Source organism: Callithrix jacchus, chromosome 11 (genome assembly GCF_049354715.1).
Source record: "Callithrix jacchus isolate 240 chromosome 11, calJac240_pri, whole genome shotgun sequence".
Classification (NCBI taxonomy): Eukaryota; Metazoa; Chordata; class Mammalia; order Primates; family Cebidae; genus Callithrix; species Callithrix jacchus.
This window is the reverse complement of record NC_133512.1, coordinates 34,657,730-34,676,644: the sequence shown is the minus strand read 5'-3', so window position 1 is coordinate 34,676,644 and position 18,915 is coordinate 34,657,730. Positions and strand designations below refer to the sequence as shown.

General features: G+C 42.4%; 1 protein-coding gene and 1 pseudogene across 8 annotated transcripts in view; one reads left to right on the top strand and one right to left on the bottom strand.

Annotated features, from left to right (window-relative positions):
* IGF2BP3 (insulin like growth factor 2 mRNA binding protein 3) overlaps nt 1–18,915 on the bottom strand; it is a 157,654-nt gene that overhangs the window by 133,439 nt on the left and 5,300 nt on the right. The window lies entirely within an intron of this gene.
* Nucleotides 5,164–5,220, top strand: LOC118143972 (U7 small nuclear RNA; annotated as a pseudogene).

Genomic DNA, 18,915 nt, shown 5'->3' with positions numbered 1-18,915 from the left:
TCTTTCCACCTGTGCTGAATCACTGCCTTCAGAATACCACCACCATGTTAACAAACTTTAAAAACCTCACTTCCACAGTCTGAGCAATAAAATAATGACGGTAAAACGTTACAATCTATGCAATAAGAATCCATTAGATTATATTAAGATCAACCAAGTAAACTGGGGAGAAAGTTTATTCCAAATAAGAATAAGTGTAGATGCCCAGCATAGTGGCTCACACCTGTAATTCCTAGCTCTTTGGGAGGCTGAGGTGGGTGGATTACCTGAGGTCAGGAATTCAAGACCACCCTGGCTAACATGGCAAAACCTCAACTCTATAAAAATACAAAAAGTTAGCCAGGCATGGCAGCAGGCACCTGTAATCCCGGCTCCTCAGGAAGCAGAAGAATCACCTGAGCCCAGGAGGCAGAGGTGGCAGTGAGCTGAGATTGCACCACTGCACTGCTGCCTGTGCGACAGAGCAAGACTCAAAAACAATAAAACACAAGTAAGAAATGTAGAAAAAATAAACAGAAGTAGAAAGCCACCATTTGACAGCCACCATAGTAGCAATAACAGTTGCTGACAAGAATCATCAATGGGTGCTAAAATTAGTCAAAGTATTATGAGAGACAGAATTTTTACACTGTCTCAAAATATCTCCCCACAAGGTTCTTACCACAAAGGAAAACCCAAGTAACTTCACCCTGAAGAAGCACAACAGTCACTACCTTAACCAACTGGTCAAAGTTACCATCACTACTGAAACAAAAGTCAACAAACACCATGTGCTTCCAGATGAGATATACCAAAAGCAATATCACTTCTGAGGAATTCCATCCAAAATGCCTCACCTGGTGCCGAGCAGGATGGCTCGTGCCTGTAATCATAGTGCTCTGGGAGGCTGAGGCAGGCAGATCACTTGAGGTCAGGAGTTCGAGACCAGCCTGGCCAACATGGTGAAACCTCGTGGCTACTAAAAATACAAAAAATTAGTCGGGTGTGACGGCAGGCTTCTGTAATCTCAGCTACTTGGGAGGCTGAGACAGAAGAATCGCTTGAACCCGGGAGGCAGAGGTTGCAGTGAGCTGAGATCAGGCCCCCACACTCCAGCCTGGGCAAGAGAGCGAAACTCCATCTCTCTCTCTCTCTCTCTGTCTGTCTCTCTCTCTCTCTCACACACACACACACACACACACACACAGTCTCACCTGATATGGGAGACATCAGACAAATCCAACTCACACTGAGGGGCATTCCACAAGCCTATCTTCCTCAAAAGCAGGAAAGTCATTAAAAACAAATAACGGGGCTGGACACAGTGGTTCACGCCTATAATCCCAGCACTTTGGGAGGCCGAGGTGAGTGAATCACAAAGTCAAGAGATCAAGACCATCCTGGCCACATGGTGAAACCCTATCTCTACTAAAAATTAAAAAATTAGCTGGACGTGGTGGCACGTGCCAGTAGTCTCAGCTACTCGGGAGGGCTGAGGCAAGAGAATCGCTTGAACCCGGGAGGCAGAGGTTGCAGTGAGCTGAAATAGCACCACTACACTCCAGTCTGGGTGACATAGTAAGACTCCGTCTCAAACAAAAACGAAAAACAAATGAAGGATTACAGGTGGCTCATGCCTGTAATCCCAGCGCTTTGGGAGGCCAAAGCAGGTAGATTACTTGATGCCAGGAGTTCAAGACCAGCCTGGCCAACATGGTGAAACCCCATCTCTACTAAAAATACAAAAATATTAGCCAGCCACAGTGTGTGTGCCTGTAATCTCAGCTACTCAGGAGGCTGAGGAGTGGGAATTGCTTGAACCTGGGTGCGGAGGTTGCAATGAGCCAAGACTGCACCACTGTACTCCAGCCTAGGAGTCAGAGCAAGACTCTGTCCCGAAAAACAAAAAACAAATGAAGACCAAGAACTGTCCCAAATTAAAAGAGACCACACAGGCTGGGGATAGGGACTCAAGCCAGCAATCTCAGCACTTGGGGAGACTGCGATTTGGCAGGCAGACCCACCTAAGCTCAGGGTTCAAGACCAGCCTGGGCAAAACAGTGAGATCTTGTTTCTACAAATAGAATTTAAAAATCAGCCAGGCACAGTGGTACATGCCTGTAGTCTCGGCTACTCAGCAGGCTGCAGTGGGAGGATCCCTTAAGTCCAGGAGTTCAAGGCTGCAGGGAGCCATGGTCACAGCACTGCTCTCCAGCCTGAGTGACAGAGCAAGATTCTGTCTCAAAAATAAAAATTAAAAAAGACAAGAACCTATCCAGTGATAAAAGCCAGCTAGTTATTTTCTACATTTAACATTTACATAGGCCACAGAAAGCTGTCTGAAATATGTCAGAGGCTGGACTCTCCATTTGGTGGTCATCCTTAAAAATACAATGAGTGACCACAAGGTTCCAGCCTCAAAGAGTAAACTGTCAAAAGAAAAGTTGATGGGGTCCTGAAATCCTAATTAGATTTTGTTAAGGTTTGAGGAACCAAAGAAGAAAACAAATGCTGTTTATTTCCTTAGGCGTGACCTGGTGTCAACATGTAAGGTTCACTTCGGTTTGAGGAACCTAAGCGTAGATGCCCCAATGTCCAAATGCATTTCGTCTTGCTCATGTGTGGTTGTTTTCAGCAGTCATTAACTATTCGTCCTAAATGTTTTATCTTTTTAAAAATACATTTTAGAGACAGAATCTCACTCTATCACCCAGGGTGGAGGGTAGTGGCACAATCACAGTGCAGCTCACCGGGCTCAAGCAATCCTCCCACCTCAGCCTCCCAAGTAGCTGGCACTACAGGTATGCACCAACACACTTGGCTAATTTTTTTTTTTTTTGGTAGAGATGGGATCTTACTATGTTGCCCAGGCTGGTCTTTTTTTTTTTTTCTTGAGGCGGAGTTTTGTTCTATCACCCAGGCTGGAATGCAGTGGCCTGATCTCGGCTCAGTGCAGCCTCCTCCTCCCAGGTTCAAATGATCTCATGCCTCAATCTCCTGAGTTGCTGGGTTCACAGGCACACACCACCACACTTGGCTAATTGTTTTGTGTTTTCAGTAGAGATGGGGTTTCATCATGTTGGCCAGGCTGGTCTTCTCAAGTGATCTGCCTTCCTTGGCCTCCCAAAGTGCTGGAATTACAGGCATGAGCCACTGCACCTGGCTACCCAGGCTGGTCTTGAATTCCTAGGCTGCAGTTTCCCAAAGAGCTGGGATCATAAGTGTGATACATCAGACCTGGCAATATTTTATCTTTCATACACCTAGATTTTTCTTCTTTATGTTTAGAATTTCTGATATTTTTTCATTTGCTTCTCTTCTTCCTATACCTGTTTATTAGCTTTTTTTTTTTTCAAACTGACTTCCCTATTGAGGCTAATATATGCCATGGAATTGCATAAAATCCTCACTTGCTCTTGCTATGATGTAAATACATATTCATAAAGAATACCTGGCCGGGCACGGTGGCTCACGCCTGTAATCCCAGCACTTTGGTTGGGAGGCTGAGGCGGGTGGATCATGAGGTCAAGAGATCAAGACCATCCTGGTCAACGTGGTGAAACCCCATCTCTATTAAAAATACAAAAAAATTAGCTGGGCATGGCGGCGTGTGCCTGTAATCCCAGCTACTCAGGAGGCTGAGGCAGGAGAATTGCCTGAACCCAGGAGGAGCAGGTTGTGGTGAGCCAAGATCACGCCATTGCACTCCGGCCTGGGTAACAAGAGCAAAACTCCATCTCAAAAAAAAAAAAAAAGAATACCTGATCCAATTTTTTTTCCTTTTATTTAGGGGGGTAGGGAATGTCACTGTGTCACCCTGGCTGGAGTACAGTGACACTGGGTCACTGCAACCTCCACCTCCCAGGCTCAAGAGATTCTTGTGCCTTAGCCTCCTGAGTAGCTGGGACCACAGGCACGCACAACCACATCTGGCTCATTTTTTGTATTTTTAGTAGAGATGGCGTTTAACTATGTTGGCCGGGTTGGTCTCGAACTCCTGGCTCCAGTGATCCACCGATCTCAGCCTCCCGAAGCTCTGGGATTACAGGCGCAAGCCATCACACCCCGCCACCTGATCCAATTTTAAACCACATATCAGAGTGGAGCAGCCATTCTCAAAGTACGGTATAATGAACCCCTGACACACTTTCAGGAGGCTCAAGAAGTTAAGACTATCTTCCTAATAACACCAAGATGTTATCTGCCTTTTCTGCTGTGTTGTATTTGCATTGATAGAATAAAATCAATGATGAGCAAAGCTTCTGGTCCTTAGCATGAAGTAACACAGTGGCACTGAACTGTACTAGTAATCATGGTATCCTTCTCTGGCACTTGCAGTGAAGAATTATGCCAACTTTTTTAAAAAGTCCTAATATCAACCCTTGAGTATACATCCTTTTACGATGTGTATAAAGAAAGGGAAGTCTGCATAAAGCACTTCTGCTACCTATGCTGGCTGTCTGGACAAAAAGCACTGAGCAGTTGTCTGAATTGCAAGACAACCAGTCAAACACCATCTCTACCTGAAGTAACTACATACAGGCAAAATGTAGTTACTTAAAAGCTTGAGTATCTGGGCAGTTATTTTCTCAAAAAAGGAATTAAATGTGCCTGTCACTTCAGGTAAAATTATTTCCTGAAGTATTTGTTGCCAAGTGACTAAATTTGAGCTTTTCAGTAAAAACTAGTATTTTCAGAAACTTCTATCTATTACCAATGAGCTTTGACAGCTTTCCAATTCTCATGGATCAAGATTCTTTCAAAGAACAAGAGAATCAATGGATTCTTTTTTTGTAACAAGCACAAGAAAAACTCACTGATATGATTTCAGATTCCACACTGCAACTAGACTTTTAAAAAGCTACCACCACTTGGTGGCCAGGTGCGGTGGCTCAAGCCTGCAATCCTAGCACTTTGGGAGGCAGAGGCAGGTGGATCATGAGGTCAAGAGATCGAGACTATCCTGGTCAACATGGTGAAACCCCGTCTCTACTAAAAAATACAAAAAATAAGCTGGGCACGGTGGCATGTGCCTGTAATCCCAGCTACTCAGGAGGCTGAGGCAGGAGAATTGCCTGAACCCAGGAGGCGGAGGTTGCAGTGAGTCGAGATCGCACCATTGCACTCCAGCCCGGGTAACAAGAGCGAAACTCCATCTCAAAAACAAAAACAAAACCTACCACTTGGTGTTACAGCTCTTTTAGAATTTGTCTAGCAGGTGGTTTTCCAGTGTTCACCAGTAAGACTCTTAACCCCATCCCCCCCCAAAAAAGCTACCACTTGTAGGCTGGGCACGGTGGCTCACACCTATAATACCAACACTTTGGGAGGCCAAGGCAGGCAGATCACAAGGTCAGGAGTTTGACTCCAGTCTGGCCAACATAGTAAAACCCCATCTCTACTAAAAATACAAAAAAATTAGTCAAGTGTGATGACTGGCATTTATAATCCCAGCTACTGACTGAGGCAGGAGAATCCTTGAACCCAGGAGGCAGAGGTTGCAGTGAGCCATGATCACACCACTGCACTCCAGCCCTGGCAAGAGTGCAAGACTCCATCTCCAAAGAAACAAGACATGGGTTTACCAGGTATGGTGGCTCATGCCTGTAATCCTAGCACTTTGAGAGGCCAAGACGGGCGGATCACTTGAGGTCAAGACCAGCCTGGGCAACAAGGTGAAATCCCGTCTCTACTAAAAATACAAAAATCAGCTGGGTATGGTGCACCTGCCTGTAATCCCAGCTGCTCAGGAGGCTGACGCACGAGAATCATTTGAACCCAGCAGGCAGAGGTTGCAGTGAGCCAATATGATGCCACTGTACTCCTGCCTGGGCAAAAGAGCAAGACTCCGTATCAAACAAACAACAACAAAAAACAAACAAACATGGGTTTTTGCCGTGTTACGTAAAATGGTCTCCCAAAGTGTTGGAATTACAAGCCTGAGCCAAGCATCCTGGCCTTAAAGCACTTTTAACAAAAAGGAAAAAGAAGGGACTCCCAGTATTATCTTCCTTTACAAAAACTTTCCTTCTACAACTCAAAGATAGGCAACTGAAAGATGTCCCTCACAGCAAAATTAGAGCTAGGGATCTTTTGTACTTCAAAGGTAGATAATGGTGTGAGTTTCAGATTATCTGTACAATACCTGTAAAATGTGACGTGTAATATAGTACAACCTAAGAATTTGAGGGACTCGCACCTACTAGAGACTCTTTTTTATCAATTCCTACTTGGTAATTTGGATGGAGGTCTTTTACAAGATTGCTGATTAAAACTGTGCTTACATATTACACAAAGCCATGAGGACTGGGTTGTTTTCCATGATACTTAGTTGAGGGGTATTCTCATTTTAAGTTCTAATAGATACTGCGAAATAGTGTGCTAAGAAGTCTCTGCCAATTTACTCTCTAGCTACGTGAGTGGCCATGCATCCACAACCTTGCCAATACCAGATACTGCCAATCTTACTTATTTTTCCCCAACTTCATAGGCAGAAAATGATATCATTATACTTGAAACTTCCCTAATAACTAGTTAGATTGGCTTTTTTTTTTTGGAAACAGGATCTCACGGCATCACCCAGTCTGGAGTGCAGTGGTGCAAACCTGGGCTCAAGTCATGCCCCCATCTCAGCCTCCCAGTTAGCTGGGACTACAAACACTCACCACCATGCCTGGCTAATTTTTTGTATTTTTTGCAGAGACCATGTTTCGTTATGTTGAAGACTGGTCTCAAACTCCTAAGCTCAAGCAATTCACCTACCTCAGCCTCCCCAAGTACTGGGATTATAGGCATGGACCACCGTGCCCAGTCTAGATTGGTTATCTTTTTGTACACAGATTGATTTTTCAGCCATCCCCTTCTAAACTGCCACTTCTTATCCTTTGTCCATTTTTGAACTGTGTCTACCTCCTTGAAATTAGGAATTCAATTCCTAGTCTATTATTTAACTATGATCTCCCTTAAGATAATTTCATAACTAAACATATTTTGGGTATTCTAAGATCCACACACCTAGATATAAAGCACCAATTCTTAATTTATTCACAATACATAAACCATATTTTACAAAGAAATGTAAAATATTCCTATGTCTCTATAAATATGAAAAAACCATACACCATGGAATCATGCAGGAATAGACACATCCACCCCTCATTTACCATTGCCACGTAGTAAATACAAACTTTTTACTCAGACGGTATCACTTTAGTACCAGATAATCCAAGAAGTCCTTTATAGACATTATCATTTAATTCCCAACAACCCTCTGCAATAGGTTTTATTACCCTCATTTACAGATTTTAGAAACAGAAATGCTCAGAGTTTAATCAGTTTGCACAAGACCACAGGGCTAAGCAAAGGTTCCTGCTAAGGTCTGTGTAGCTCCAATCAAGATGCCACTGGCCCACCCTACCAGCTGTACTGCTGTCCCCAAGTTTAGGCAGTAGTACGTGCACACAGAAGTGCCTATCACATTTTTCTCCAAAGGTTTGTTATATCACTTGGAATGCCTTTAACAAAACTCAAATAATACATGGAGCTTTTTTTTTTTTTTGAGAGTTTCGCTCTTGTTACCCAGGCTGGAGTGCAATGGCACGATCTCGGCTCACCACAACCTCCACCTCCTGGGTTCAGGCAATTCTCCTGCCTCAGCCTCCTGAGTAGCTGGGATTACAGGCATACACCACCGTGCCCAGCTAATTTTTTTGTATTTTTAGTAGAGACGGGGTTTCACCATGTTGACCAGGATGGTCTCGATCTCTCAACCTCGTGATCCACCCGCCTCGGCCTCCCAAAGTGCTGGGATTACAGGCATGAGCCACCGCGCCCAGCCCTAATACAAGGAGCTTTAACCAGCACTGTTGATGACGGTCTTGCCACAGTGAATCTTAAAAAATAACATGAACTCAGTCAACCTTATTGTAAGACTCTTAGTCCTGTATCACAATTTGCCTTAATTACCCTGTCAGAGGGTACCCTAAGAACAGCCGTGAACTCCATGAAATGTTTTGGAAGCATAGCCAGTCCCATGACTATGAAGTACTTAAGAGGCAAAAAAAAAAAAGTTCAACAGGATCTCCGGTGAGCAGATTCCAAAATTAACCTAGGTATCAAGTCTTCCATGATAATCTCAAACCAGTATTTGCTAAATGGCATCAACTAAACTACTTAGCCCCTAAAGCTAAACACATGAAGAGTAAGAATAATGCAGTCACTCCATCATGCACGCAGGCTGCTCTAGCTGTCCTCTCCACTCAGCCTCAATCACCACCCTGCCTCACACTCCAGCCTCTTTAATCTCAAACAGCTTGTAGTTCCCACACACACCACAGGATGTTTCACACTTACTTAAGGTCGCTCCTGCTGTCCCTTCTGCCTCTTCCCTCCTGGCACACATGGTTATTAGCCTCTGCCTATTTTCACATCACTCTCTGAATGTATTCCTCACTGATAACACCCAGAATAAACCTAACAATACTTCCTCCTCCTATGTTTCTGTGGTATCTCACATACACCCTACGGCGTATTTACAATATTTGCAGAGATCTTAACCCACCTTTAGGATTACCGCCACAGTGAGCCACCATTTCTGTTGACAAGAAGAACCTCACCCAGGAATTTAGACAGAAAAAAATGAAAGCCACTGTACTCCATGACTTTATTCAGGACAAGGGTATTATTCTTCTTTCTAGCCCCTGAAACCTAGCACAGAATCAACTATGAGCACGGGTCCTTAATCTATGATTGTTAAACTAAACATTTATATAAGGAATGAATTCATTTCTTAAACTTAAAAAAAATGCAAAAATAGGTAAACTAGCACACAAGAAATACAGAAACTAAAAATTTCAACTGCACTTAACTCTCCAAAGGAAAAGCAAGAGCTTCTCCATTTTTTGCAAAGCTGGGGGTAAAAAAAAAGACAACTAGGGAGCGCTCAGTCACTTTTCAACCAGTATTTTTCTTGTTTTTCAACTGCTATTACCACAGGTTCTCTTAACTACATTCTCTCATTGTCTGCCCTGCTAGCACCAAAAACTAAGTAGTACCTTCTTTTGGAAGCTAATTCTTAATCAAATTCCTCCTCAAAATGCAGACCTTCTTAAAGTCTCCACTGCAACAAACTACTGTTAGTTTCTGAGGTAAGATGCAAAATTTAAGGTGCTAAGTATGAGAAAGACTGAGTCCTAGACATCTTTGTCCAGGTGCAGTGGATCACACCTGTAATCCCAGCACTTTGGGAGGCCAAGGCAGGTAGATCACAAGGTCAGGAGTTCCAGACCAGCCTGGCCAAGATGGTGAAACCCTGCCTCTACTAAAAATACAAAAATTAGTCAGGCATGGTGGTAGACGACTGTAATCTCAGGTATTCAGGAGACTGGGACAGAGAACTGCTTGAACCTGGGAGGCCGAGGTTGTAGTGAGCCAATATCACATGACTGCACTCCAGCCTGGGTGGCAAAGCAAGACTCCATCTCAAAAAATAAATAAAAATAACTTAATGTTAACACATCTTTTTTTTTTTTTTGAGACGGAGTTTCGCTCGTTACCTAGGCTGGAGTGCAATGGCGCGATCTCGGCTCACCGCAACCTCTGCCTCCTGGGTTCAGGCAATTCTCCTGCCTCAGCCTCCTACATCTTTTTACCTAATTTTTACATACAAGGGGCACACATGAAATGGGCAAAGATTTGTCAGAGTTAGCACATTCATGATAGAAGAGTATGTTCCTACAATTTTATAGTCCTCCATGTTTGATGAGACAGTTCTTAATCAAACAATCTCACTGCACACTTCATTGAAAGAAGCTCGGCTGTTCGCAGTGGCTCTCACCTGTAATCTCAGCACTTTGGGAGGCCAAGGTGGGAGGATCATAAGGTCAGGAGTTTAGGACAATCCTGGCCATTATGGTGAAATCCAGTCTCTACTAAAAATACAAAAAAAAACTTAGCAGGGCATGGTGGTGGGTAACTGTAGTCCCAGCTACTTGGGAGGATGAGGCAGGAGAATCACTTGAACTGGGGAGGCAGAGATTGCAGTGGGCCAAGATCGCACCACTGCCCTCCAGCCTCGGTGACAAAGCAAGGAAAAAAGAAAAAAAACTCTTTATTGTCAAAATTATAACTAATTATAGCAACATAAAATATTTAGTTTTGAGTTATGCAGAGTGCTTTCAAATGTAAATGTCCACATCTTTTGACATACCAATTCCCAGTTTAGGAATTTATGTTATAAAAATTCTCAACCAAGAGCTAGGTGAGGTGGCTCACACAGGTAATCCCAGCACTTTGGGAGGCTAAGGCAGGTGGATCACTTGAGGTCAGGAGTTCAAGACCAGCCTGGCCAACATGTTGAAACTCCTTCCCTACCAAAAAATACAAAACTTAGCCAGGCATGGTGGCACACACCTGTAATCCCAGCTGCTCAGGAGGCTGAAGCATGAGAATCCCTTGAACCCAATAGGCAGAGGCTGCAGTAAGCAGAGATTGCTCCACTGTGCTCCAGCCTGGGCAAGAGCAAGACCTTGTCTCAAAAAAAAAAAAAAAAAAAACAGGAAAAAAGAAAAGAAAAACCAGAACACTTAAAAGTCTTCTCAACCGGGATTCTGGTGGCATACACATAGGTACACTCGAATAACTATGAAAAGGATGGCTAAATTATTGCACACCTATGCTAAACAATGCATCTACTGGTTGAAAAAGAAAACTATTTGTACCTACACTGAAGATTCTTCAGGATACATCATTTAGTAAAAGCAAAATTAGAAAGAGCATTATTTGATTACTTTATTCAAAAATGTTTGTAGATACATGATAGAACTCCTAGAAAATATACCTAGCAACCAGTGGTAAGCCCTGGGAACTACTAGAGAGAGAACTGAAAAACATTTTTCACATTTTACTTCATGTATTTTGAATTAATCTGAATGTGCACATATGTAAAAATTATCAATCTATTTAATATTTACATACTCTGTTGTATCTATGTTGTATCTTAAGAAAAAAGGTAATACATTCTCATTGCAAAATTAAAAATACACCACCCACGGATTACTTAAGTGAGTCCACATCCCAAAAGAGAACAAAGATCTTTCATGTTTCTGTTATCACCATCACATCTAATCTACATTCACCCAGCTTTCCTGTCTGAATTTCAAGGAAAAAAATACAACGGCTTCCACTGGAATGACTGCTGGGTGATGCTGTATTCATCCTTTACATACACTGTCCAGCAGGATCCTATGAAGCATCATTTCCATTCTAACCTTCCCAGACCTCAAATTCCTCATCCTCCAACTACATCATGTATTTAGTAAGTGGAGCTGGGAATCAAATCCACCAGATGTAGATCTCATATCCCACATCCTCCTGGCTTTTCCCTTCAGTTCAAGGACACATAAGGCAAGCAATGAGGCTCCTTATCAAGAGGTTTCAGCAGTTTCTCCTTCCTACTCTCCTGATCCTCAGCAGTATCCTAAGTTCAAGACTCTTTTTTTTTGGCAAGTTAGGGTCTTACCAAACTTGGTAACAAGCTGAGAAAGACAGACACCATGGACTCCACTCCAGACACCTCTACCTCTTACAATCTAAGAACACATCCCCAGGAACTATAATCTGCCTCCTGAGACAAAGCCGTGACACCTACCTCTCCATGCCCTCTGCCCTAACCTCCTATCTCCTCTCCAACTTCTCTGCAATCCACTTATATTAAGATGAAGCTACTGGCTGGGCGCGGTGGCTCACGCCTATAATCCCAGCACTTTGGGAGGCCAAGGCGGGTGGATCACAAGGTCAAGAGATCGAGACCATCCTGGTCAATAAGGTGAAACCCTGTCTCTACTAAAAATACAAAAATTAGCTGGGCATGGTGGCGCACGCCTGTAGTCCCAGCTACTTGGGAGGCTGAGGCAGGAGAACTGCCTGAACCCAGGAGGCAGAGGCTGCGGTGAGCCGAGATCATGCCATTGCACTCCAGTCTGGTTAATAACAGCGAAACTCCACCTCAAAAAAAAAAAGATGAAGCTACTAAAAAATACATTTAAACGAAAGTCTCATTTTTGTCTTTTTTCTTTTTGAAACAGAGTTTCGCTCTTGTTACCCAGACCGGAGTGCAATGGCACGATCTCGGCTCACCCGCAACCTCCGCCTCCTGGGCTCAGGCAATTCTCCCGCCTCAGCCTCCCGAGTAGCTGGGATTACAGGCACGCACCACTATGCCCAGCTAATTTTTTGTATTTTTAGTAGAGATGGGGTTTCACCATGTTGACCAGGATGGTCTCGATCTGTTGACCTCGTGATCCACCTGCCTCGGCCTCCCAAAGTGCTGGGATTACAGGCGTGAGCCACCGCACCCGGCCTCATTTTTGTTTTAAAACAGGATATCCAAATGTTTTTATTCTATAATAAGCCCCGGAGTTGAGAATACCTATATACTCGTCTTTTTCCTAAAGAAAGAAGATAAATCAATCCTTCAAAAGAAGCCAAACAAGATTTCTATACTTAGAAAAAGCAAGAACAGGACATCTCTGCTCTGACTTGTCACTGCAAACATGATTAGGCTCCTGTGCAAGCTACTTTGAGAATTTGGACAACTTAAATGGGAGGGATGAAATCAGGCAGAGTTGAAGCACCTGGAAATGGGTGCCTGTTATTTTTTTTTTTAGATGGAGTTTCACTCTTGTTGCCCAGGCTGGAGTTGCAATGGCACGATCTCGGTTCACGGCAACCTCCGCCTCCTATGTTCAAGCGATTCTCCTGCCTCAGCTTCCAGAATAGCTGGGATTACAGACATGCGCCATCATACCTGGCTCGTTTTTATTATTATTATTATTATTTTATTTTATTTTTTTTAGTAGAGACAGGGTTTGTCCATGATGGTCAGGCTGGTCTCAAACTCCTGACCTCAGGTAATCTGCCCACCTTGGCCTCCCAAAGTGTCGGGATTGCAAGTGTCAGCCACCGCTCCCAGTGGGTTCCCATGATTATCTGGAGGGCCTTGGGCAGGTTGCTTCTCCCAGGGTTCTATGAAGAATCCTTTGGTAAAGCATCTATTGTGCTATCTAATTTTTATTAGTTTTCCTTTCCTGTAATATTTAAATACATTCTGGAAGTAGTACTCTATTGATCAAAGGACTTGCATAGACAGCAGAAAAATCTTGAAAGGAGTTATTCAGAACAAGTCATCTATCTCAAAATCAACTGATCTAACATATCACCCAGTTTTTGATTAATACTTTTGGTCACTATTATGACCAAAGACAGGATTCATAATTTGGGAAGCATGCTATTTTACCAAGGACCAGATTTTTTTTAATGTAAAAATGAGGGAATTTAGATCCTTCCAAAATATTTCTTGTAGTTCATTTTTCATTTTTGTTTTTATTGAGATGGAGTTTTGCTCTTGTCACCCAGGTAGGCATGATCTTGGCTCACTACAATCTCCATTTCCCAGGTCCAAGCTATTCTTCTGCCTCAGCCTCCCAAGTAGCTGGGATTACAGGCTCCACTACACCCAGCTAATTTTTGCTTTTTTTTTTTTTTTAGCAGAGACAGGGTTTCACCATGTTGGCCAGGCTGGTCTTGAACTCCTTACTTCAGGTGATTCACCTGCCTCAGCCTCCCAAAGTGCTGCGATTACAGGCATGAGCCACTGCGCCCAGCAGATTTCTTGTATTTCTTTTAGGAAAACTTTTATGAACAAAATGGAAGGGCTGGGTGCGGTGACTCACGGCTGTAATCCCAGCACTTTGGGAGGCCAAGGTGGGCAGACCACGTCAGGAGTTTAAGACCAGCCTGGCCAACATGGTGAAACCCCATCTCTACTAAAAACAAAAATTAGCTGGGCATGATGGTACACATCTGTAACCCCAGCTACTCAGGAGGCTGAAGCTGGAGAATCACTTGAACCTGGGAGGCAGAGGTTGCAGTGAGCCAAGATTACACCATCACAATCGAGCCTGGGCAATAGAGACTCCAAGTCAAAAAAGAAAAAAAAAAAAAGAACTGGACTCAGTCTACACTCTTTTGGAAACTAAGATAGGTTCAGACAATTTCCCAAATATTATGTAGCAAGAAAGCAGAATGAGTTTGTAAGAAAGTGAAGGCCAGGCATAGTGGTTCACACCTGTAATCCCAGCACTTTGGAAGGCCGAGGTGGGAGGATTGCTTGAGCCAAGCAGTTCAAGACTAACCGGAGCAACACCGCAAGACCTCATCTCTACTGAAAATTTTTAAAAAATTAGCCAGGCATGGTGGTGTGTGCCTGTAAGTGCCTGTAGTCTATAGCTATGATCACTGAACTCCAGCCTGGGCAACAGAGCGAGACCCTGTCTCAAAAAGAAAGTGAACTCACCAAAAATGTCAAAAGGTGCATGAGTAGATCAACTAGCCAGGCACAGTGGCTCACACCTGTAATCCAAGCACTCTGGGAGTCTGAGGTGGGCAGATTACCTGAAGTGAGGACTTTGAGACCAGCCTGGCCAACATGGTGAAACTAAAATACAAAAATTAGCTGGACATGGTGGTGGGCACTATAACCCCATCTACCGGGGAGACTGAGGAAGCAGAATCACTTGAACCCAGGAGGCGAAGGTTGCACGTGAGGCAAGATCAGTATTTCACTCCAACCAGGGTGACAAAAGTGAAACTCTGTCCTTAAAAAAAAAAAAAAAAAAAAAAAGGCTGAGCGTGGTGGCTTTACGCCTGTAATCCCAGCACTTTGGGAGGCTGAGGAAGGTGATCACTTGAGGTCGGAAGTTCAAGACCAGCCTGACCAACATGGAGAAACCCCATCTCTGCTAAAAATACAAAATTAGCCAGGTGTGGTGGGTGCATGCCCATAATCCCAGCTATTCAGGAGGCTGAGACAGGAGAATCGCTTGAATCTGGAGGCGGAGGTTGCGGTGAGCCAAGATCTTGCCATTGCACTCTAGTATAGGCAACAAAATCAAAACTCTGTCTCAAAAAAAAAAAAAAAAATTTAGATCAATTGTCATTTGTCACAAACAAGCCTTGTCCACTGAGTCTGAGGATCTACTAAAGAGATTCTTCCATCTCTAACAGATACATAAGTACTCAGATATTTCTAGAAACTAAGAAAATGAACAAAAATTGAACAAATGAATTCTGGAACAAAGGTTATATTACAGGTTGCTCCAAAATTCGTAAATCTTTATCATTCTATTTACAGCAAAGCCAGAAGGCTGAGATTTACCACCACCTCCACTCACTTATTCATCCATCTAAATCACTCTCGGTGGTATTCTACACAGCTGATTACACCCTCCATCTCCACAGGCTTTCTTCGTTTACCTCCCAGAAACAGTCTGCCCTGATTGCTTTCTTCTACTTTACTTTCTTCACCCTCCTTTGCTGGTCTCTCCTTCATCCTAGAGCCATAGGCTCAGTCCCTTGCTGACCTTGGCCAAGTCCACGGTTTCAAATGCCATAAGCTAATGAAGTCTCTAAATGTCACTTCTAGTCCTATCTCCCCCTGAGCTCCAGATTGATAAATCTGCCTACTAACCTTATTCACTTAAATTTCTCATAAGCATTAGAAACATCGTATCAAAAGCAAAGTTCTTGATTTCTACCCAAGAATCTGCTCCTCTCCCAATAGTCTCCATTTTGGCAAATGGCACCATCTTACACCCAGCTGCTCTGGCTATTTTGTCATTCTTCACTTTTCTCATACTCCTCAGCTAATCCATCAACAAATCCTGTTGGCCGTTCCTTATGGCTATATAGAGAACAGCTACTACTCATTACCTCCAAAGCTAATACCATCATCTCCGACCAGGATATTACAATGGTACTAAATGCAATTTTCAGGTATTTTCTGTATTTTGAAGCATTTTGAAACCACTACTCCACCCTTCCTTCAATTTGTGTAAGATGACATACAAAGACAGCCACCATCAATTCCTCCCTCTTGGTACATGTGTGCCACTCTACCATCTAAAGATGGAGTCTATTTCCATATCTCCCCTGAATCTGAGCTGGCTTGATGACTTCCCCTAATCAATAGAATGGGACAGAAGTAACAATGTACCAATTCTGAACCCAGCCTTTAAGAAGACTAGCAGTTTCCATTTACTTAGGATAAAATCAGTCAACTATCATGAAGAAACACTCCAGCTTCTTCTGAACAATAAGATACCATTTGAAGAAAGGTTACAAGGACAGCCTGTTTTAACAGCAAAGCTTCCCTGGTTCTTTTAGCCCAGTTCAGTAACAGACCCGAGTGACACATGTAAATCAGAAACAACCACCTAACAGACATATAATGATGAGAAAGAATAAGTTGTTTGAGTCACTAAGTTTTGGGGTGGTTTGTTATGCAGCAATAGATAACTGATATACCATGACCACAACAGAATCAGCTCCCTAAACAACTAATGATAATGCAATAAGATCAGACATTCTAAAGACTTAAGCCCCTATCAGCTTACAGTTCTACTAGATTCCTCTAAGAATACTTCTATGACAACTTTATTTCCTAATCAAGTTAAATGGTCTCAAGATAATTCTCTAAAATATCTATTGTTTATGTACTATGAATTTCCCTTCAGGGCAATAAAATTCACATGATATGTTAATATATATTACTGTGTTTATTTACCAATCCTGATTACTTGCCAAACAGCAATTACAGACCATGATAAATTACACCCTTCATTTTAATGGAACACTCAAAACTATGCATGCTTGCCACCAGCCTTCAAGCAAAATCCTGGCAGTCCAAGCCAATTTGTAACATCAGATTTATGGGGTAGAGATCTTAACTAAGAACACCAATCCTACCTTTTGGTCATTGCTACCACACTGCCACCTCCTGTCTTATGACTCTGGAAGCCTGAATCAAAGGCAACAGTCAATAAAGGAAACTCAGCTAAGAATAGCACAGCTAACCATCTTGTCTTTCCGCCTCTCCTTCCTCCCAGACCAAACCAACCGCCAGAGTTACTGAATGGATAACTCATACCTTCCCAAAATTAGTTATTGCTAGAAAAGTTGCTGCCTGCATGCTACTAAAGACAATTATAATGGAGTCACTTCAAATACATGAAGGTAGTTCAACAGCTTCACTTTAATACAAAATCCCAATCCTATAACCACTCATTAACTGAAATGGTGTGGCTCATAAGAGTTTCAAAGCATGGCAAAGTCATTTCCCTCTGGCTGACTGCATGAAAGGGGTACACAGGCAAAAACAACAGAAAAAAAATTTAAGTCAAACTTTTTACAGGAAAAAACCCAGATCTCTGTAATTCCAAAAGATATTTTTAAGCTTTAGGTGATAACCTATTTATTTTGAGCACAATGGCAAAACCTCTGAACAAAATACCGTATGCCCCTTGTAGTTTATCATAACGGCATTTGGCCTGAACAGAGAATAACTGATCACACAAATCAAAAGGAAAGCCAGATACAGAAGCCAAGATTCTCGATTTCCGCTGGCTCCAGGCACATGTCATGTTTCCATAACATCGTCCTCGGAGTTACTGTGGACAGCCACACAGTAGAAGCTACTTATCAACATTCATCTAATTTTTTTAAACTCTTACTAAAGCCAAAGTTCGAAATCTTTCAAACTCAATTTGTTTTGAGAAAATAGGAAATTAGGAAAAAAATCGTTTCAGCTACAACCACTTAGGCAATCCCACATTTATCTTAAACTGAGCACTCCAAAGATAACCCAGCTTATAATTCTTTAACCAGCCAAGAAAGTTTCCTAACATTCAGAACCTCAAGTCTCTGCATGTGTGAGAAACTTTCCCGAAGCACAAGATTCACCTGAACCACACACGGATGAGGAAAGAGTAGCACTGCTATTCATACCTGTGTTTAAATGTTGCATTAAAAACAGCTTTTGTTGTCCTAAAACTTTGAAGTCAGAGGCAGCATTGAAGGGTCTTGTGCCCTGGCTAATGGGCACGTCGCTGGTCCAGACACTAGCCTATTCTCTCCTTAACATCTATTAAAATGCAACACTAGCTTTTAAAAAGCCACTTAAACTAAAATACATTTAAAATGCAACACTAGCTTTTAAATAGCACTTAAATACATTTAAAACCCCCAATGACTTTTACAAGTTCTATCCAATTTACATGTTAAACACCAGACTAATATGGATATAAGTTCTTCACTTTTTTTCATTTTCCCCCAGTTTTAGTAAATACACATAAAATTTGCCATCTAAATCATTTTTAAAAGTATAATTCAGTGGTATTAAATACATTTATAGTGTTGGGCAACATCACTATTTTCTTTTTTAAGGAAACAAAAAAGGACATTTGAGCTTAGGCACCACAGTATGTTTTTAAAAATCCTACCCTAAATTAGCCGGGCATGGTGGTTTGTGCCTGTAGTCACAGCTACAAGGGGGGCTGAGGCAAGAGGATCACCTGAACCTGGGAGGCAGAGATTGCAGTGAGCCTGAGATCGTGCCACTGCTTTCAACCTGGATGACAAAGACTCCATCTCTTAAAAAAAAAAAAAAAAAACCTACCATAAATGGAAGAAAAAAATAAAGGATCCTGCTCAGAAAAATATTAACTACAATGTGTCCTATTATTTTCTTTATTCAAATATATTTTTTGCTACACATAATCCTACACAATGCCAACAGCTAAATTATGAGGAAGTTGAGTAAAAATATTCTTAGGTTCTTCATCACATAGAATGCAGCAACAACAACAAAAAGGTTAGGTTCTAAAAAACTGAACATATAGAAAACTATTTTCATAATTTTTAAAAGTCATAGAAATTGAACTAAAACCACCATCCTCTCTGTTTCCCCAGTGTCAGCAATTTTCCTCTTCCCTCTCCCATGCCCAATGGCCCACAACATAACAAAAAAGGATATCAGTGCTATTTACATAATCACATAGGGGCACAAACAAGGCCCCACAGGATACCAGCAGCTCTTCCAAC